General features: G+C 34.9%; 1 pseudogene; it reads left to right on the top strand.

Annotated features, from left to right (window-relative positions):
- Positions 1-9062: 9062 nt before the first annotated feature.
- Positions 9063-11096, top strand: LOC133304405 (sugar transport protein 13-like; annotated as a pseudogene).
- The last annotated feature ends 6338 nt before the right edge of the window (positions 11097-17434 follow it).

Here is a 17434-nt window from a genome sequence, read left to right on the forward strand (position 1 = left end):
CCTAATATAGGCTAGGCCATTGGCCCCTGTAGACCGACCTAGCCCATTTACACCCCTCGTGAGTCTCATTTCTTTGTGTCTATCTCTCTTTTAAAAGGACCTGAGTTTGTGTCCTTCAAAAAAAACACACATTTTTTCTTATTGAAAGCTTTAATTTGAATTATTAAGTTATATTAACGTAACTTTAATTGGTTTCAATATATATGCTGTTTACACTAGCAACGCATATATTAACCAAAAATATTGGGGGAGCTAATATAATTGTTACTATAGTAATAGATTTTTAATTTTATAAAACTATTTATTTAAAATTTATGCTTTATATTTTTTATTTATTTTAAAGATAGTTATTAAAAGAATATCTAAAATAAAGAGCGTATATATTAGATATTCTATTAATAGAATATCTAATATATACGCTCTTTAATAGAACGTTTGAAAATGAAGAATGCGAGCGGTTCTGACTTCTCCAAACGAACACTTCATCTTCGATTGTCGTCACCTTTTGGGATAAATTTTTAGTGCATCTTGTTTATTTATTTTGTGACACATAGACAAAAAAAATCACATCTTCGATTCTTCCCTTAATGAAGATTGAATTTCAGGAATCGTTGATGTCTATTAAGATTTGGAACTAATAAGGTTTATGCCTTAGGAGTCACGCCTAATTTAGGCGTGAATGGTCACGTCCAATTTGGGCATGAATGAGTGCAATAGATCCGTAAATAATTTCAAAACAACTATATATTTGTAATTATTTATTAAAATAATAATATTTTAATTTTTTTTGCCGACAGAGTAATGAGCTAAAGTTTAAGCTTTTAAGCTTTTAATTGTAAGGATTGGTTGAGTTGGGCCTATCTTTACCTTTTTCCTTTCAATCTTCTTATTTTTATTTTTATTTTTACTTGACCTGAATCACTCACCCATGAAAAACATCCTTAACTTTATGTCTGCAATTGCAGACAATTGCAACCAAACAAGTATGTCGTTGATCTGATGCACTAAAGATTTATTTCACTTTTTGAGTCTCTGACCACATTGAAGACAACAACAACTCCGGTTATTTTACCAAAACCTTTTCGGTCACACCAATAGGGGGCATGAGTCTTTTCTCACTCACGCCCAGAGTTCTGCATGTCTCTCTCCTCATAACTCACGCCTCATGCATAACGTGTATCTCTTATAGGTCACACCACTTGCTGGGCGTGAGTGATCATGCCTTACTTTGGACGTAACTGAGTGCAATAAATTTATTTTTAGTTTCAAAATAGTTATGTTTTCGTAAATAATTATTAAAAATAATTATTAAAATAGTAATTTTTTAAAAAAAATTGCCAGCCCACAACATGACTAGTGTTTAGTGTTTTAAAACTCGGCTCAATCATCGAATCGGTCAAGGTAATGGGTCAGTGGTTAAACCGATGAGTCACTTGGTTCAATCGTTTAAATTAAATTTATAAAATAAGATATAATAAATGTGAAATTATGAACATTATGTCCAACAAATAAAAGTGATCTAGTGGTAAACTCGCTTCCAGGGTTGATCCCAGTTTTGGTCCGATTCACCAGTTTAGTACCGGTTGGAGTACATAATCAATCCTATGGCCAGCTCAAATCGCGAAGGCCACCGGGTTGCCGAAACTCACTCGGGTCGACCCGGCCGGTAAGATTCGGTTTTAAGATAGTGTCATGAACCAACTCTTTCAAACATTTAAAGTGTTAGTTGAAAGCACATGAATTTTTTTTATATTTGTATTTCTAACAAAAGACAAAAATAAAACTAAACTACGTGGAAACCCATATAAAAAACACCTCAGCAGCCCGTTAGCATGCATAAATTAGGCACAAAGGCTGAGTCAAGAATTTAGCTAACATTTTTATAGAACAACATATCAAAAAAAGAAAACAGCCCATCCCTAAAAGGCAAAGAAGAAGAACATTTAAAATAACCACAAATGATGGGATGTTGCAATTAAAATAAAATAAAAAAATAGATTTTGACCATTTCATGATCAAGTTGGTTGGTATATTGCATTACCTGACAGTTTGACCATTTCATACTAAGTACTCACCACAAGCTGGATTAGGAGAGCCAACATGACCACCAAGTTTGTCACCCTCATCAATACAGGTTATAACACAAGTAGTCTCAGTCATTCCATATCCTTCAGTCACTCGATCACCAAAGCAACCGTAAAATAGATGCCACACATCATTCGACAAGAAAAAAATTAATTAAAAATAATAATAAGAGAAAGACAATCCTCTCTAGCAATATAAACTCCAATATTATGCAAAACTTACACCTTTAAAAATTCCATGACATCAGGTAATAAAGGTGAGGCACCTGACACCATAAGACGAACTCTTCCTCCAAGCTTGTCCTTTATTTTATTGAAAACTATTATGTCCCACATTGGAGATGGGTTCTTGCCTGAAACAAATGATACAATGGATGTAATTCATTGTTATTGTGAATTCTTTCAAAACTGAATTTTCCTAAGAAAGAACATGTTTTCCAAACAATATAAGAAATCAGAAACACTTGATTAGAAGCTCAAGTTGAACCTCAAGCTATTTGTCCATAGAAAGTTGGAATCGATAGAGATACACAACATTACAAACTACTACAACAATTATGCCTAACTAAGATCACAAACTTGTTTTATACTTTCTTGGGAAACCAGGATTGATCAACATCAACATCAACAACATCTTTATCCTAAATTAATTGGGGTCGGTGGTAGATGAACTCAAATGAAAGATACAAAAAGGTTGAAAAAAGAAACATAAAAGTAAAAGTAAAAATAAATAAATAGAATAGTAATAATATATATATATATATATATATATATATATAAATATAAAAGTAAAAAAGAAAGGGAAAAGAAGAAGAGGGTGAAATGAAGGAGAAAAGGACTAAAAAATGGACCATCTGGAACATAGGAATAACAACGGGTTTAACCATCTACCATGCTTATAGCTTTTCTCCATTCTGTTCTAAGGCATACCGCCCACCAATCTATATCCCACTCCATTAAATCTTATTTTACTACCTTCCCCCAAGTAAGTTTCGGTCTACCTCTACCTCTTTTTGTGTTGAGCTCTTGGTAACAAACTTCTGTTCTTACGGGAGCATCCAGGACCTTCTCATTACGTGCCCAAACCACCTCTGTAACACCCCGTATATATCCGGTATGTTATCATATCATCGTATTAAGCTGCGCTTAATTAAAAATGCGGAATATCTTTTTCTTTTCAATTATGATGTCATTAATCATTACCAACTTACTTAATCATTTAATAAAATATTTCCTGTATGTAAATTGCAAAGGACATCTAACCGAAATACCTCATTAAATTAACAATATAAATATGTCTCTAGTCACAGAACTACAACACGTAGACCGGACAACCTTGATAGTTTATACAACTCAGTTAAACTTAAACATAACATAAATCAAAGTGGCATGGACAAACCCCATGCTCACCCAAATAAGGCGACAAAGCCCAACAGAAGTCTCAACAACAACAACATACTAAAAGCAAGCTAAAAACATAACATCAGCAGATATATCCAGCATCCAAACATGTCAGTATATAAACAACAATAATCATCAACTAAGCTCTGGCCTCCTGCCGCCAGATGCATCAGCCCCCAAGTTACCTGAACCTGAAATAAGCGTCCCCAAACGTGGGGTGAGATTTGTAAACAAGAAATCTCAGTAAGACAAAGGGTTCTCACGGATCTTCCACCCCAAGCTCACTTACATGTGCAATATAAGTTCAAAACCAGTTTATCAACATTATTTCCTAAATAGTGCAAAATGGCAGATAATCATGTAATGTGTGTCAATGCTATAATCTACTGGCCAGAGAAATGCAGGAATACGTCTATTACTCACACAATACCCCATGTCGTACTACCCTTAGGATCACATCCCTTCGGGTGAACACCACATACATATCATAAGCATTTGCACTTAACAGCTCAAAAGTATTTCAAATATCAAAGCATGTAACACAACATGCATATAACCATACCCCCATGGGATATGGTGGAACCAACAATGGCTAAACCGAGGACACGAAAGCTTACCTTGCAAGCTAACAATCCAAGCCAAGAGTCCAACCAATGCTCAAAGTCCAAACACAGCAGAATCACAATCTGATTTGGACCAGCAATCATATCAATAAACATAGCTCATAAGCATAAACATAAAGACAATGTTTCTCTTTTACGTTTCATGTCTTTAGGCTTCTCATAAAGCCACAAGCCTTTAGTCACTTAGATTCTGACTTAGTTAATTATTACAGAAGTTCAACTTCCTCCAACTAGGGTTCACAAACCCCCCAATAGCCTTCTGTATGTACAGTGCAGCTACTGTTCTTCGAAAACCCAGAATATCCGAAAATATGTCGGGGGCATATCCGGATATCAATATTCGGATATCTCTCTGCCAATATCTGGATATCAATATCCGGATATCCAGATCCCCATATCCGGATATCAATATCCGGATATTTCGCGACAGAATGCAGTTTCTGCATTTCACGAAGATATTCATCAAAGGCCCAACTTTTACCAATTAAAAATGTTCAAGACTCCATTTTTAGGCACATAAAGGTTCATTCTCATTTACATACTTGTTTAACTCATTAAACATGCCAAGACATTTCTTTTAACCATTAGAACTCATGATCAAAGGTGGTAACACTTACCCAAGCTTAAAACAGCCAACCAAAGGTGCTCTTGGAGCTCACAAGTCAACTCCAAGGTACTGACTTCGAAGAGAACGAAAATGGCTCACAAGGTGGTTTCTTTCTTCACAAAGGTAGCTTCTTGGAGAACCAAGCACCAAGAATAACACACCACAACTCCAAAACTAGAATCTCAGCCCCTCACACCTCACAAGCAGTAGGAAGAACTCAGAAACAAGGTCCTCTCTCTCTCCCAAGGTAGCTCACACCAAGATAAGTTGATCAAGAGAAGAAACCATGATCAAAGGTGGTGTCTTCGGTGGGAAAATGAAGAAGAAAAGGAGTAGCAAGGTGGCTGGTCTCCTGCACTCAGAAATTCTCACACTGGAGGCTCACAAAATAAACCTAGGATCATGTGCCAAGGCTATATATAGCCACTTAAGTTTTAATTGCATTGTATTAGCGCTAAATGTTACGCTTAGAATTTTAATCCCAAACGTAGGATTCAGAACCTACTCAATTTTACAAGATTTATCATATTTTTATTTTATTTTTCGCAGCACCTTTCTGATACGCGCTTTTCCATAGCCAGTATCAGTTCTGGCACCAGTTCTTAATATTTTAACTTGAAACTTGAAATCACAGTCCTACATATTATTCTAGGAATATTCATGCACTTATTATAATTTTTTGGGATACTTCATTGGTACGCATTTATACCGACTAGCAGAACCGGTATCTGCACTTTTCGTCAGAAAAGCGGCTTCCAACATTATTACTCACTTACTACAATCATTAAAGTCTCATAATAATTATTAGGGTCAATTATGGAATTATTTCCTAATTTCACATAATTAATTAATTAGCTTCCTTAATTAACGGTGCAGGTTCTTACAACCTCAATCTATGTTCTCTCATCTTCTCAGTCACCGGTAGTACTCCTACCTTTCGTTGAATATCTTCATTTCTTATCTTATCCATCCTCGTATAACCACACATCCACCTTAATATCCTCATCTCTGCTACTCCCATTTTATGCTCATGTTGCCTATGTGCTAGCCAGCATTCAGCTCCATATAGCATTGTAGGTCTTATTGCTGTTTTATAGAATTTTCTTTTTAACTTAAGGGAGATTTTGCGGTCACACAAAAACCCAGATGCACTATGTCATTTCATCCACTCTGCTCTGATTCTATGATTTACATCATCATCAATCTCTCCACCTTTTTGCAAAATGGAGCCCAGGTATTTAAAAGCGTCTTTCTTGGCTACCTCTTGACCATTTAGATGCACAAGATCTTGGTCTACAACTTTTACCAGAGAAAACTCACACTTCAGATACTCAGTCTTTCTTCGACTTAATGTGAATCCTTTAGATTCCAATGTGCTTCTCGACAATTCAAGTTTTCTATTAACACCATATTTGCTCTCATCAATAAGCACAATATCGTCTGCAAAAAGCATACACCATGGCACTTCCTCTTGAATATCTTTTGTTAGTTCATCCATAACTAAGGCGAAGAGATAAGGACTTAGAGCCGACCCTTAGTGTACACCTACCGTGATAGGAAAATAACTTGATGTTCCGTTACAAGCTTTCACACATATAGTAGCCCTATCATACATATCCTTGATTGCCTTTACATACTTTGATGGTACCTTTTTCTTCTCCAGAACCCACCATAAAACTTTCCTTGGAACCCTATCGTATGCTTTCTCAAGGTCTATGAAAACCATATGTAAGTCCTTCTTCTTTTCTCGATATCTTACCATTAGTTGTCGCATCAAGAAAATGGCTTCCATGGTACATCTTTCTGGCATAAATCCAAATTGATTTACATAAACCTTGGTATCTCTCCTCAAGCGATGCTCAATAACCCTCTCCCACAACTTAATAGTATGGCTCATTAGCTTAATGCCTCTATAGTTTGAACAATTCTGCATATCTCCCTTTTTTGTAGATAGGCACAATCATACTTTTCTTCCATGCATGAGGCATCTTATTTGTCTGGAGAATCTTATTGAAAAGATTGGTCAACCATTTTATTGCCACCTCCCCCAGGCCTCTCCACACTTCAATAGGGACACCATCAGGTCCCAATGCTTTATTAGTCTTCATCCTCTTTAAAGCCTCCTTAACTTCATGTGTATTAATTCTGCGCACAAATCTTCTATTCAAATCATCATAAGCGTCCTCCAAGTCCACCTCATTTATATCTCCATCCCCATTAAACAACTTGTTGAAGTAGTTCATCCATCTTTCATTTACATCTTCATCTCTCACCAAAAGTTTTTGATTTTCATCCTTGATGCATCTAACTTGGGTGAGGTCTTTACTTTTCTTGTCCCTTATTTTTGCAAGTTTATATATACCTTTTTCACCATCCTTCCTCCAATGATTTTTATACAAATCAGCGAAAACCTTGCCTCTAGCTTCTCGCACTGCTTTCTTTGCATTTTTTCTCGCCAATCTAAACTTTTGCAAGTTCTCTTCACTGGGACTTTTATGCAAAGATCTAAAGCACTCCTTCTTATGTTTAATTGCCTCTTGCACCTCTCTATTCCACCACCATGTTTCCTTTGTATGAAAATTGTTTCCTTTGCTTTCTCCCAACACCCTCCTTCCCATATTTTGAATACGCTTAGTCATCTCATTCCATATTGCATTTGCTCTTTCATCAAACTCCCAAGGTCCTTCGTGCAACATTCTTTCATTGAACTCTCTCTTTTCCCTCCTTAAGCTTCCACCACCTTATCCTCGGGTTCTGAGCCCTCTTCCTCATTGTAGGTACTTTGTTGAACCGAACCTCCAGAACTACCAGCTTATGTTGCGTAGCGACACACTCTCCAGGGTAGACCTTACAGTCGACACAAGAAATTCTATCTTCTCTGCTAGCCAGAAAAAAAAATCAATCTAACTACGATTTTGGCCACTATGATATGTGATGAGATGTGGCTCCTTTTTTCGAAACCATGATTGATCTTAGAACAAAATTTTGTTTACACAATCAGAGCCATACTATAGCTGTTGATTTATCATATTTAACTCAATACAAAGAATATATAAAACCTGAACACAAAGACGCATAAATTTTACTGCTGATGACCAGAATTTTTAGCAGTGCTACAGCAAGTGCAGAAAAAAGGAAGCAGAAAAATGCTAAAATCTAGAAAACAGTACTTCACTACTGCTAATATTTTATCATATCTGAAGAGAATAGTGCTTTCCAACTACAACACAAGTTTAGCAGCAACTTATTTCCCTATCAAGGGTAGTTTCGTCAACGAATGAAGAGTGGGACATTAGGATAAATGTTTAGGCGCGTACAACAGCAATCAAATACGTAACATAATAAATAAAGGGAGATATTAATCTTATGTTACATAAGATAGGTATCTTATGTTGGTGAAACAAAGTTGTGGGGCCCACAATTTTTAAAAAAAGAAAAAATAGGCACAAGATTTTATGAGTGTGAACATAAGACAAGTATCTTATGTGACATAAGATAAGTATTTCCCATAAATAAATGAGGTAAAGTAACTATATAAATGCATCCTACGCAAAAGATAGCTCCTTGTTAATACATTTATTTTTAAATTATAGGTCAGACCAGACTTGTAATTTGGGACCTACACAGACTAACAAACCAGGTCAGACTCAATATTTTTTACACAAACCTAATCTATTTAAGTCAAAGTCTAGCCTAACTCAACCTATTTATGCCCGTAATTACAATCAACATAAAAGAAGCTAACCAAGAGTTCTAAAATGTACAGTATAAATGTATAAATTAATCTACCCAGCATATATTCTATTATAAAGCCGAGGAACGCTACAGAAGATGGGAGGTCTTAGGACAGCTAGGTCATCCATTAATTTCATAGTATCCTGCATGCAAATGTTAAAAAGATATGACTTCTGCTCCCATTTCCCTCGTAGCTAGTATTCTCCATAATTAGATATAACATCTATAATAGTACCTCTTACATTAGATATAATTAGATATAAATAACCGGTGGTGACCCAATCCAAACGGATCTAAAGATATCGATATCCACTCGATCTGCTATCAACTTCTAAAGATATCCACTCGTCCTGTGGCACCAGCCCCTATATATATTGCGTCATATTGTTAGAAAAACTTCATCACAGCCTATTTTATCTTACAATTCTTATTTCCACTTAATCGCCTTCAGCTCCCTGTAAAAAAAAGAAAAAAACGAAGACAGGCCATACGTCAAAGAAAGACTTGAAGCTACAAAAACCAAGCTGTGTGTATATATATATATACACATATATATATACACACACAAAAAGACAATCATTGTAAATTTGGCAAGACATTTAGCTAGCAATCATGGCGGGCGGAGGATTTGCATCAGCAGCTGGGAACACCGAATTCGAAGCGAAGATCACATTTACTGTCATCATTTCTTGCATAATGGCCGCCACCGGTGGTCTTATGTTCGGTTATGATATTGGAATTTCAGGTGAATATATATAAAACTTAATAACATTCCCGATTAGATTAGATTAAATTAAATCATAAACAAAATCATATTTAATGTGTGAAAATTGTGAATACAGGCGGTGTCACATCAATGCCTAGCTTTCTGCAAAAGTTTTTCCCAGAAGTATACAGAAGGACACAGGAGCACGGGATTGATAGCAACTACTGCAAATATGACAATCAAAACCTTCAATTGTTCACATCCTCACTCTACCTTGCAGCTTTGGTTGCAACCCTATTTGCCTCTGGAGTCACCAGAAAACTAGGCCGCAAGCAAACTATGTTGATTTCGGGGGCTTTCTTCATTGTTGGAACTGCCTTAAATGCAGTGGCAAATACCCTTTACCTCCTCATTATAGGCAGGATCATACTTGGTTGCGGTGTTGGTTTCGCCAATCAGGTACTTAATTATATGTTTCATTTTTCACTGCATTTTTAATTTCTATTTTTTGTTACATTTTTTGGGGTACAATCACATCCACATGCACGATATTTTTCTTTCAATATTGTTGATTCTTGATGAATTATAATTTTCACAACAGGCTGTGCCGGTTTTTCTTTCTGGGATTGCACCCACAAGAATTCGTGGAGCACTTAACATCATGTTCCAGCTTAACATCACCATTGGAATTCTCATAGCAAACATTGTCAACTGGTTTACTGCAAAGTAAGCTAAATAATCCTTATATAATTAACAGAAAATTGATAGGCACAAATTAAACTACGTAATTTTATTTTGATTCATTGAAATTTTGGTTATTAGACTCTAATTGTGAAAATTGGGGAATATGATTGAAGGTGGATATGGGTGGAGGATATCAGTGGCATTGGCAGGCATTCCAGCTCTGATGCTAACAGTGGGGTCCCTTGTAGTGGATGACACTCCCAATAGTCTTATTGAGAGGGTTTTTGAGGATGAAGAAAAAGTTGTGCTGAAGAAGATTCGTGGTGTAGAAAATGTTGACCCTGAATTTGAAGATATCGTTAAAGCTAGTAAAGTGGCTAAAGAGGTCAAAAACCCTTTCACCAACCTCTTCAAGCGCCACAACCGTCCTCCTTTGATCATTGCCATCTTGTTGCAGGTCACTACTTATATTTTTCATATTAATTTGCCATTAATCATAAACCAAACAATATTATTTTGACTCATATATGAGCTTATATAAATTTTTAGGTGCTGAACAGGCGAACATAAGAATTTGTTAATTAGTGTTTTGATTAATTTTTACTTTGAATTTTCTATTGGTACAGGTCTTCCAAAAAATGACTGGCATCAATGCGATCATGTTCTATGCTCCAGTGTTGTTCAACACATTGGGATTTCAGCAAGATGCTGCACTGTACTCAGCAGTAATCACAGGAGCTGTGAATGTTCTCTCCACATTGGTTTCAGTATTCTTAGTTGACAAAGCAGGGAGAAGGGTGCTCCTGTTGGAAGCTGGTGTTCAAATGTTTGTGTCTCAAATGGTGATTGGAGTAATACTTGGGTTAAAGGTACAAGACTATTCAGATAGCTTGAGCAAGGGAATTGCCATGTTGGTGGTGGTCATGGTTTGCACATTCGTGTCATCTTTTGCATGGTCTTGGGGTCCACTTGGGTGGCTAATTCCCAGTGAGACATTCCCACTGGAGGCTAGGTCAGCCGGGCAAAGTGTGGCTGTGTTCACCAACATGCTCTTCACCTTTATCATTGCACAGGCTTTCTTGTCCATGTTGTGCCACCTCAAGTTCGGGATCTTCTTATTTTTCTCGGCTTGGGTGCTTGCCATGTCATTATTCACAATCTTCCTAATTCCAGAGACAAAGAATATCCCAATTCAAGAGATGACCGAGAAAGTATGGAAACAACACTGGTTCTGGAAGAGATTCATGGATAATTAAATTCGAGGCCATATACACGTGGAAGAACATTACTTCGTGGGTACTTGTAGCTATATAATCGACCCCACATCCTACAAAAGTTCAAGTTAGTTTTGGCTTGCACGAGATAAGGCGATATGATATTTACCCAATTTTTTTATTTTCATCTTTTATCCAAAAAAATATGATGCTGAAAGTGCATAGAAAAGTGGTTAAATAGAAAGTTGGGATTTCACAAAAGAATAACCCTCTGATTTTCAATTTTCATTATCAAAATAACAAAATATTCAACTCCTAGAATGAGAGTCATAAGCGCCTTTTTATAGACTAATTACAAATTGATCCAAAATTCAAAATACAAACATCTAAAATCTTAAAAATAAGGAAAATTTCTAACATAAATGTAACGATAACTAACTTCCAAAAATAAATAAATATTTACAATTAAATCATTCAAAACACGTCTCAAATCGTAGATCTCAAATCATGCCAATTGTGTTGCTTTCCTTTTCTTGCCAAACAAATCACAATCACATCTGCTGCTTTATTAGGACTTGGATTCGATTGTAATTTGTCATATTTCAAATCACTGTTTCTTTTGACAATTGGGCCACAATTCTAGTTGATTCTAGGCTTTCTGAATCAATGGTGGGGTCATGTGCAATGGCCCAACTGTAAGTGCGTCATTCTCCCCTGCTAGGATAAAAATTTCCCTCGAATCTTCTTTTTCTTCCCTGATCTCAATCTCTTTAGGTAGAATCTGAAGTGACAATTCTTCCTCGATAAAATCTCCATCATCTAATTTTCTATTAGATTTATCAGAAGTTAAATAATCATCGTAGATTGGATAATCATCAAAAATCGGATAATTATCATAAATTGGATAATCATCATAAATTGGATTATTATCATAGATCGGATAATCATCATAAAATGGATTATGATCATAAACTTCAAAGTCAGGAATGTTGATTTGCATCTTGATATCTTTAAAAGTGGACTGATTTCCAGGTCGTACTTTCCAATTCTGTCCCTGGTTTAGAATCCCTAAGGGATTAACGTCCTCTTCTTCATCATCGGATGCGTCCTCTAATTCCATTCCTTCTTCGGATTGAATGCCCAATTTTGTCCACGCAAATCGCTGCTCCAAATATTGGATTTGCATGCTCTACGCCTATACAAGAATTCACTTTAAAATTTGGATTTTCATGCATACTCGCACGAATCGTCGCTCCAAATCTTGAATTATCTTTCTCTGCGCTCGCACAAGTATTCGCTCCAAAACTTGGATTTTCTTATCCAACACTTGGTCAAGTTGTCGCTTCAAATCCTAGATCTGCCTTCCGAGCTCTTCATTTTCTATATCTCGCGCGTCAATCTGACGCAGTTGTCTATATTCTTCAGGAACAAATCCATATTCCCTACCCTCGTGACTCTGCCATCGTCAACCTTCACGATTCTGTTCAGCCATTGGTTGAAAGCAACCTAGTGCTTTGGTACCAAATGACGCTGAAAACGCATAGAAAAGTGGCTAAACAGAAAGTTGAGATTTCACAAAAGAGTAACCCTCTGATTCTCAATTCTAATTATCAAAATAAAAAAATATTCAATTCCTAGAATGAGGGTCATAAGTGCCCTTTTATAGACTAATTACAAATTGATCCAAAATTCAAAAATCTAAAATCTTAAAAATGAGGAAAATTCCTAACATAAATGTAACGATAACTAACTTCCAATTACAAATAACTATTTACAATTAAATCATTGAAAACACGTCCTAAATCTTAGATCTCAAATCATGCCAATTGTTTTGCTTTCCTTTTCTTGCCAAACAAATCAAAATCACATCTGCTGTTTTACTAGGATTTGGATTCGATTGTAATTTGTTATATTCCATATCACTGCTTCTTTTGACAATTGGGTCATACTTATTGGGTCACAATTCTAGTTGATTCTGGGTTTTCTGAATTAATGGTTAGGCCATGTGCAATGGGCCAACTATAAGTGCATCAAAATATCTCCACATCAAAATTCTTTCACCATACTTTACACTTTAATTGTTTAGGGTAAAACAATAAAAGAATGTATGTTTTTAATTTTTTATTATCTTAAAATTTTTGTATATATGACATTAGTGCAATTTTTTTATAAGCAATAAAATATAATCATTTTATTTCTATCTTTCCGTACATAACCAAAGAATGAAAATGATTCTTCAAGAGTCGTCGGTCCCAAAAGTTCTTCATCATCATCATCATCATCATCATCATCATCATCATCATCATCATCATCATCATCATCATCATCATCATCATCATCATCATCATCATCATCATCATCATCATCATCATCATCATCATCATCATCATCATCATCATCATCATCATCATCATCATCATCATCATCATCATCATCATCATCATCATCATCATCATCATCATCATCATCATCATCATCATCATCATCATCATCATCATCATCATCATCATCATCATCATCATCATCATCATCATCATCATCATCATCATCATCATCATCATCATCATCATCATCATCATCATCATCATCATCATCATCATCATATAAAAAAAGTATAAGCAAATATTTCAACTATTGAATTATGCTCGAAAGAATCATTAAATTTCTTTCTTGTTTTTTAACATAAGGGGGGAGAGAGAGAGAAACATGTTGTGCTACCTACAACATAGACGAGAAAAACTAATCATTCCTGTATCATTTTGCAATATAGGAATACATTTTATGGGAGGAATCTCTCACCTTTTCAGATCTCAGTTCTGCTAAAAAACATGTGTTGAAGTCAATCTACCACACTATTACTTTCTCTATAGTTGTGTATAATCTTCACCCTCATGACCTTGAAAACCTGATGTTGTTAAGCAATGGATGCAGAGGATGATTAGCTTGGCAACCATTTAAAAGGAAGTTCCTGGTTGAAAGAAAGTCACAATGTAGCCAAACCTTGCTAAACCCTTGATCCCATACTAGCTCAAGGCCAAGGTATGCACCCCAAAGCTCTGCCACCATTGAATTCCTAAACTTGCGTTCTTGGAATATCCAAAAATCCACCTACTAGCACAATCACAGATTACTCCCCCATAATCAGCTCTAAGACCCTACAATGCACTCGATCCATCAAAATTGACCTTAATCAACCCCTCTTATGGAAATGCCCAAGCAATTAGTTGAAGACTCCTAGGTTGTTTTTCCAAACCTTGAGCTATAAGAAAGCTCTAACCCTATCTTTATTGTCAAAAGTTGTCCTATCCACAACCTCTTCATAAGAGCTTACCTATGCGAAAATCAAGTTATTTTTATCTTTCCAGATCAACCAACACATAATTCCAAAGAGACTGGACCAATCACACCAAGGTGGACTATGCTAGATTGGCATTAGATTTGAGTGAAGCCACTCTCTGAAGAACGTGGAGAACAAAATAGCACATTCCTGGTGAGGAAGAACCTATAGGCAATCTCTCTAAGACCAAGAATTAATAGTCTCAGAAAACATGGATTGCAATCTCAAGATTTTCCTACCACCTAGGACACAAGTTGGTAGAGGACATGTCTTCTCACCTTATTTCCATTCGTAAGTAAAATGTCCCCAATAAAATCCATAAGAAAGACCTCCTACCACCTATGACACAAGTTGGCAGAGGACATGTCTTCTCACCCTATTTCCAGTCGTAAGTAAAATGTCCCCAATAAAATCCATAAGAAAGACCAAATGTGTTAAGGTGATTTGTCCCATTTCTATGTTAGATGCCATTTAAAATTTGAATTATTTAAGTTTCTTCCTAGATAGGAGGAGGTAGATTTTAAGTTGAATCCTCCATAGCTTTATTAGCTAGTTCCAAATTACTCTGTCACTAGAGTTTTATTGCTTAGGAGAGATGAAGTTTGTTATATGATTCTACATCCTCTTTAAGAAGCAAGTTTTGATCAAATATTGGTTTTATTCTTGCAAAACACTACTTTAGAGTGTGTGTACAAATTATTTACCGTCATGGGTAGTTAATGGCGCACCCCCTCCCCTGACATTCTTTTTTCTTACTTTTTGAAAGGAAAAAAAAAAGAACGAAAATGGGCCAATCGCACTACATGGCACAATTTGAGAGTGCCAAACTCAAATTGGTTAGCCAATTTCTTTTTATGCCAAATAATGAAAAAATAATTTTGACTCTTCTTTCTATAAAAAGTCCCTTATCCTTATACTCATTAATTTTAAATAGTAAATAATTAAAATTAATAATTAATATATTATTACAAGTATTAATTATTATATTAATAATTTGATAATTGATGAACCTATTTTTTTAAAAAAATATATATTAATAATTTCCAATCAATATTAATTAATAATTAATCATTGATGAAAATTTTCTTGTGAATTCAATAATTAATTACAATTAATTTTAAAACAAATTATAATTAATGGTTCAAAAAATATTCCTATAATTGTTTTATAATTTAAACGCAAATAAATATTTATTAATTATGAATTTTTACTTTTTTTTCACCCTTTAGTCATTTCTTTTTACTCATATTATGGTTGAGTTGTTACTCTTGGAAAAAAAATTGCAATTAAAAAATAAGTTACCATACTTATTATTTACTACTATTTTATCTAACTAATACATATAGTTATACACACAGGTGCGCAACTAGCACATGACAAGTTTATGTATGTGCAACTCACGGGAGCATGCCCTGAGAGACCATCATGACTGTTTATCAACTAATATGTGTAATATGAAATACCCAACCAAAATTAAGTAATAGTACTCTGATATATATACATAAAACTAATAGTACTCTCTATACATACACGTATTCACCAATTGTGCTCTGTGTGTCAACAACTATAGGAGGTGAAAATAATAAAATATACAATGAAAAAGTGTGTATCATTTTAAAAGATGTAAAATTATGTTATTTTAAGTGAGAAAAAGAGCTAGATAAAGGAGGAGAGAGAGTGGACAAAAAAACAAAGTTGTGAATTTTACCTCTTTGTGAGAGTAAGATGATATAAGTTATGTCATTTAAAAAGACAAATATTTTTCCATAAACAATTCAACATGGCATTTGGTACAAGGTATTTTGTAGGATTCTCGGGAAACTGAATTTTTCTAAATTTTTAATTTTCGGATATTATTGTAAATTAAATATTTCGATCATATTTCTGAAAATTAAAATTTTCGGATAAAAAAAAATTTCTACTCCACCAAACACGGTAATGACAAATCATCGACTTTCGCAACTTGCACGTAATTATGAGCAAGAGATTTTGTTTCCTATTCTTATTTGGGGCGAAAACTACACAATGCTAAATTGGAAGAGTGACCAAAGTGTCACTGTTGACAAAAAAAATTATTAGACTGTCACGTCAACAGTAAATTTTACCAAAATGTCACGTGGCATATTTCGCTACACTGTGTAGCGAAATATGTGTGCAAATAATTCGCTACACAGTGTAGCGAAATATGTCACGTCAGAATGCACAGAACTAAAAATGCCACGTGTCAAACAGAGAGAATTTCGCTACACCGAGTAGCGAAATTCTCCCTGTTTGACACGTGACATTTTTGGTTCTGACGTGGCATATTTCGCTACACTGTGTAGTGAATTATTTGCACACATATTTCGCTACACAATGTAACGAAATATGCCACGTGATATTTTGGCAAAATTTATTGTTGGCATGACAGTCTGATAAATTTTTTTGCCAACAATGACAAAATAATCACTGTTCCGCTAAATTTGGAAAAAAAAATTCTTGCAGACCTCAGTATTGCAATTCTCAGTAATCTGCATAGCATTGGGAATGCAACCTTGGCACACCAATGCTAAGGAACAAGGAGCACATTTTCAATGGTCAGGGAATAAGTACTTTCTTTTTCAAAATGAAAAAAGAAAAAGAAATAATCATAGAAATAAAAATAATATAAATGTGTTATTTTTTCATATTTAATAAAAGATACATCGAGTGTTCGGTATATCTATAATGGGTTTTTATTTTATCTTTTAACATAACATAACAAACTTTTCTACTCTCACAATATTTTGTGGGGCCCACACTTTTTAAAACAAAAAAATAAATAAAAAATTAAGGCACGCAAAACGAATCTCTATAACATTACACAATCACTTTTCCTACAACATAACTCTTATAAAACCCTTCTATAATACCAAAAATATTTTGCGAAATGAGAAGCAAAATAAAGATGGCCCACTAGGATTTAAAAAAAAATGTGATGTATTTCACCAAAAAAAAAAATGTGATGTAAACTAGAGATTTGTTTTTCCGAATGAACTCGAATTAAAGGAGTGTTACTTTATCA

The sequence above is a fragment of the Gastrolobium bilobum genome, unplaced genomic scaffold (assembly GCF_033153095.1).
Source record: "Gastrolobium bilobum isolate Gb01-03AN ecotype WA unplaced genomic scaffold, APGP_CSIRO_Gbil_v1 utg14285, whole genome shotgun sequence".
In the NCBI taxonomy this organism is placed as follows: domain Eukaryota; kingdom Viridiplantae; phylum Streptophyta; class Magnoliopsida; order Fabales; family Fabaceae; genus Gastrolobium; species Gastrolobium bilobum.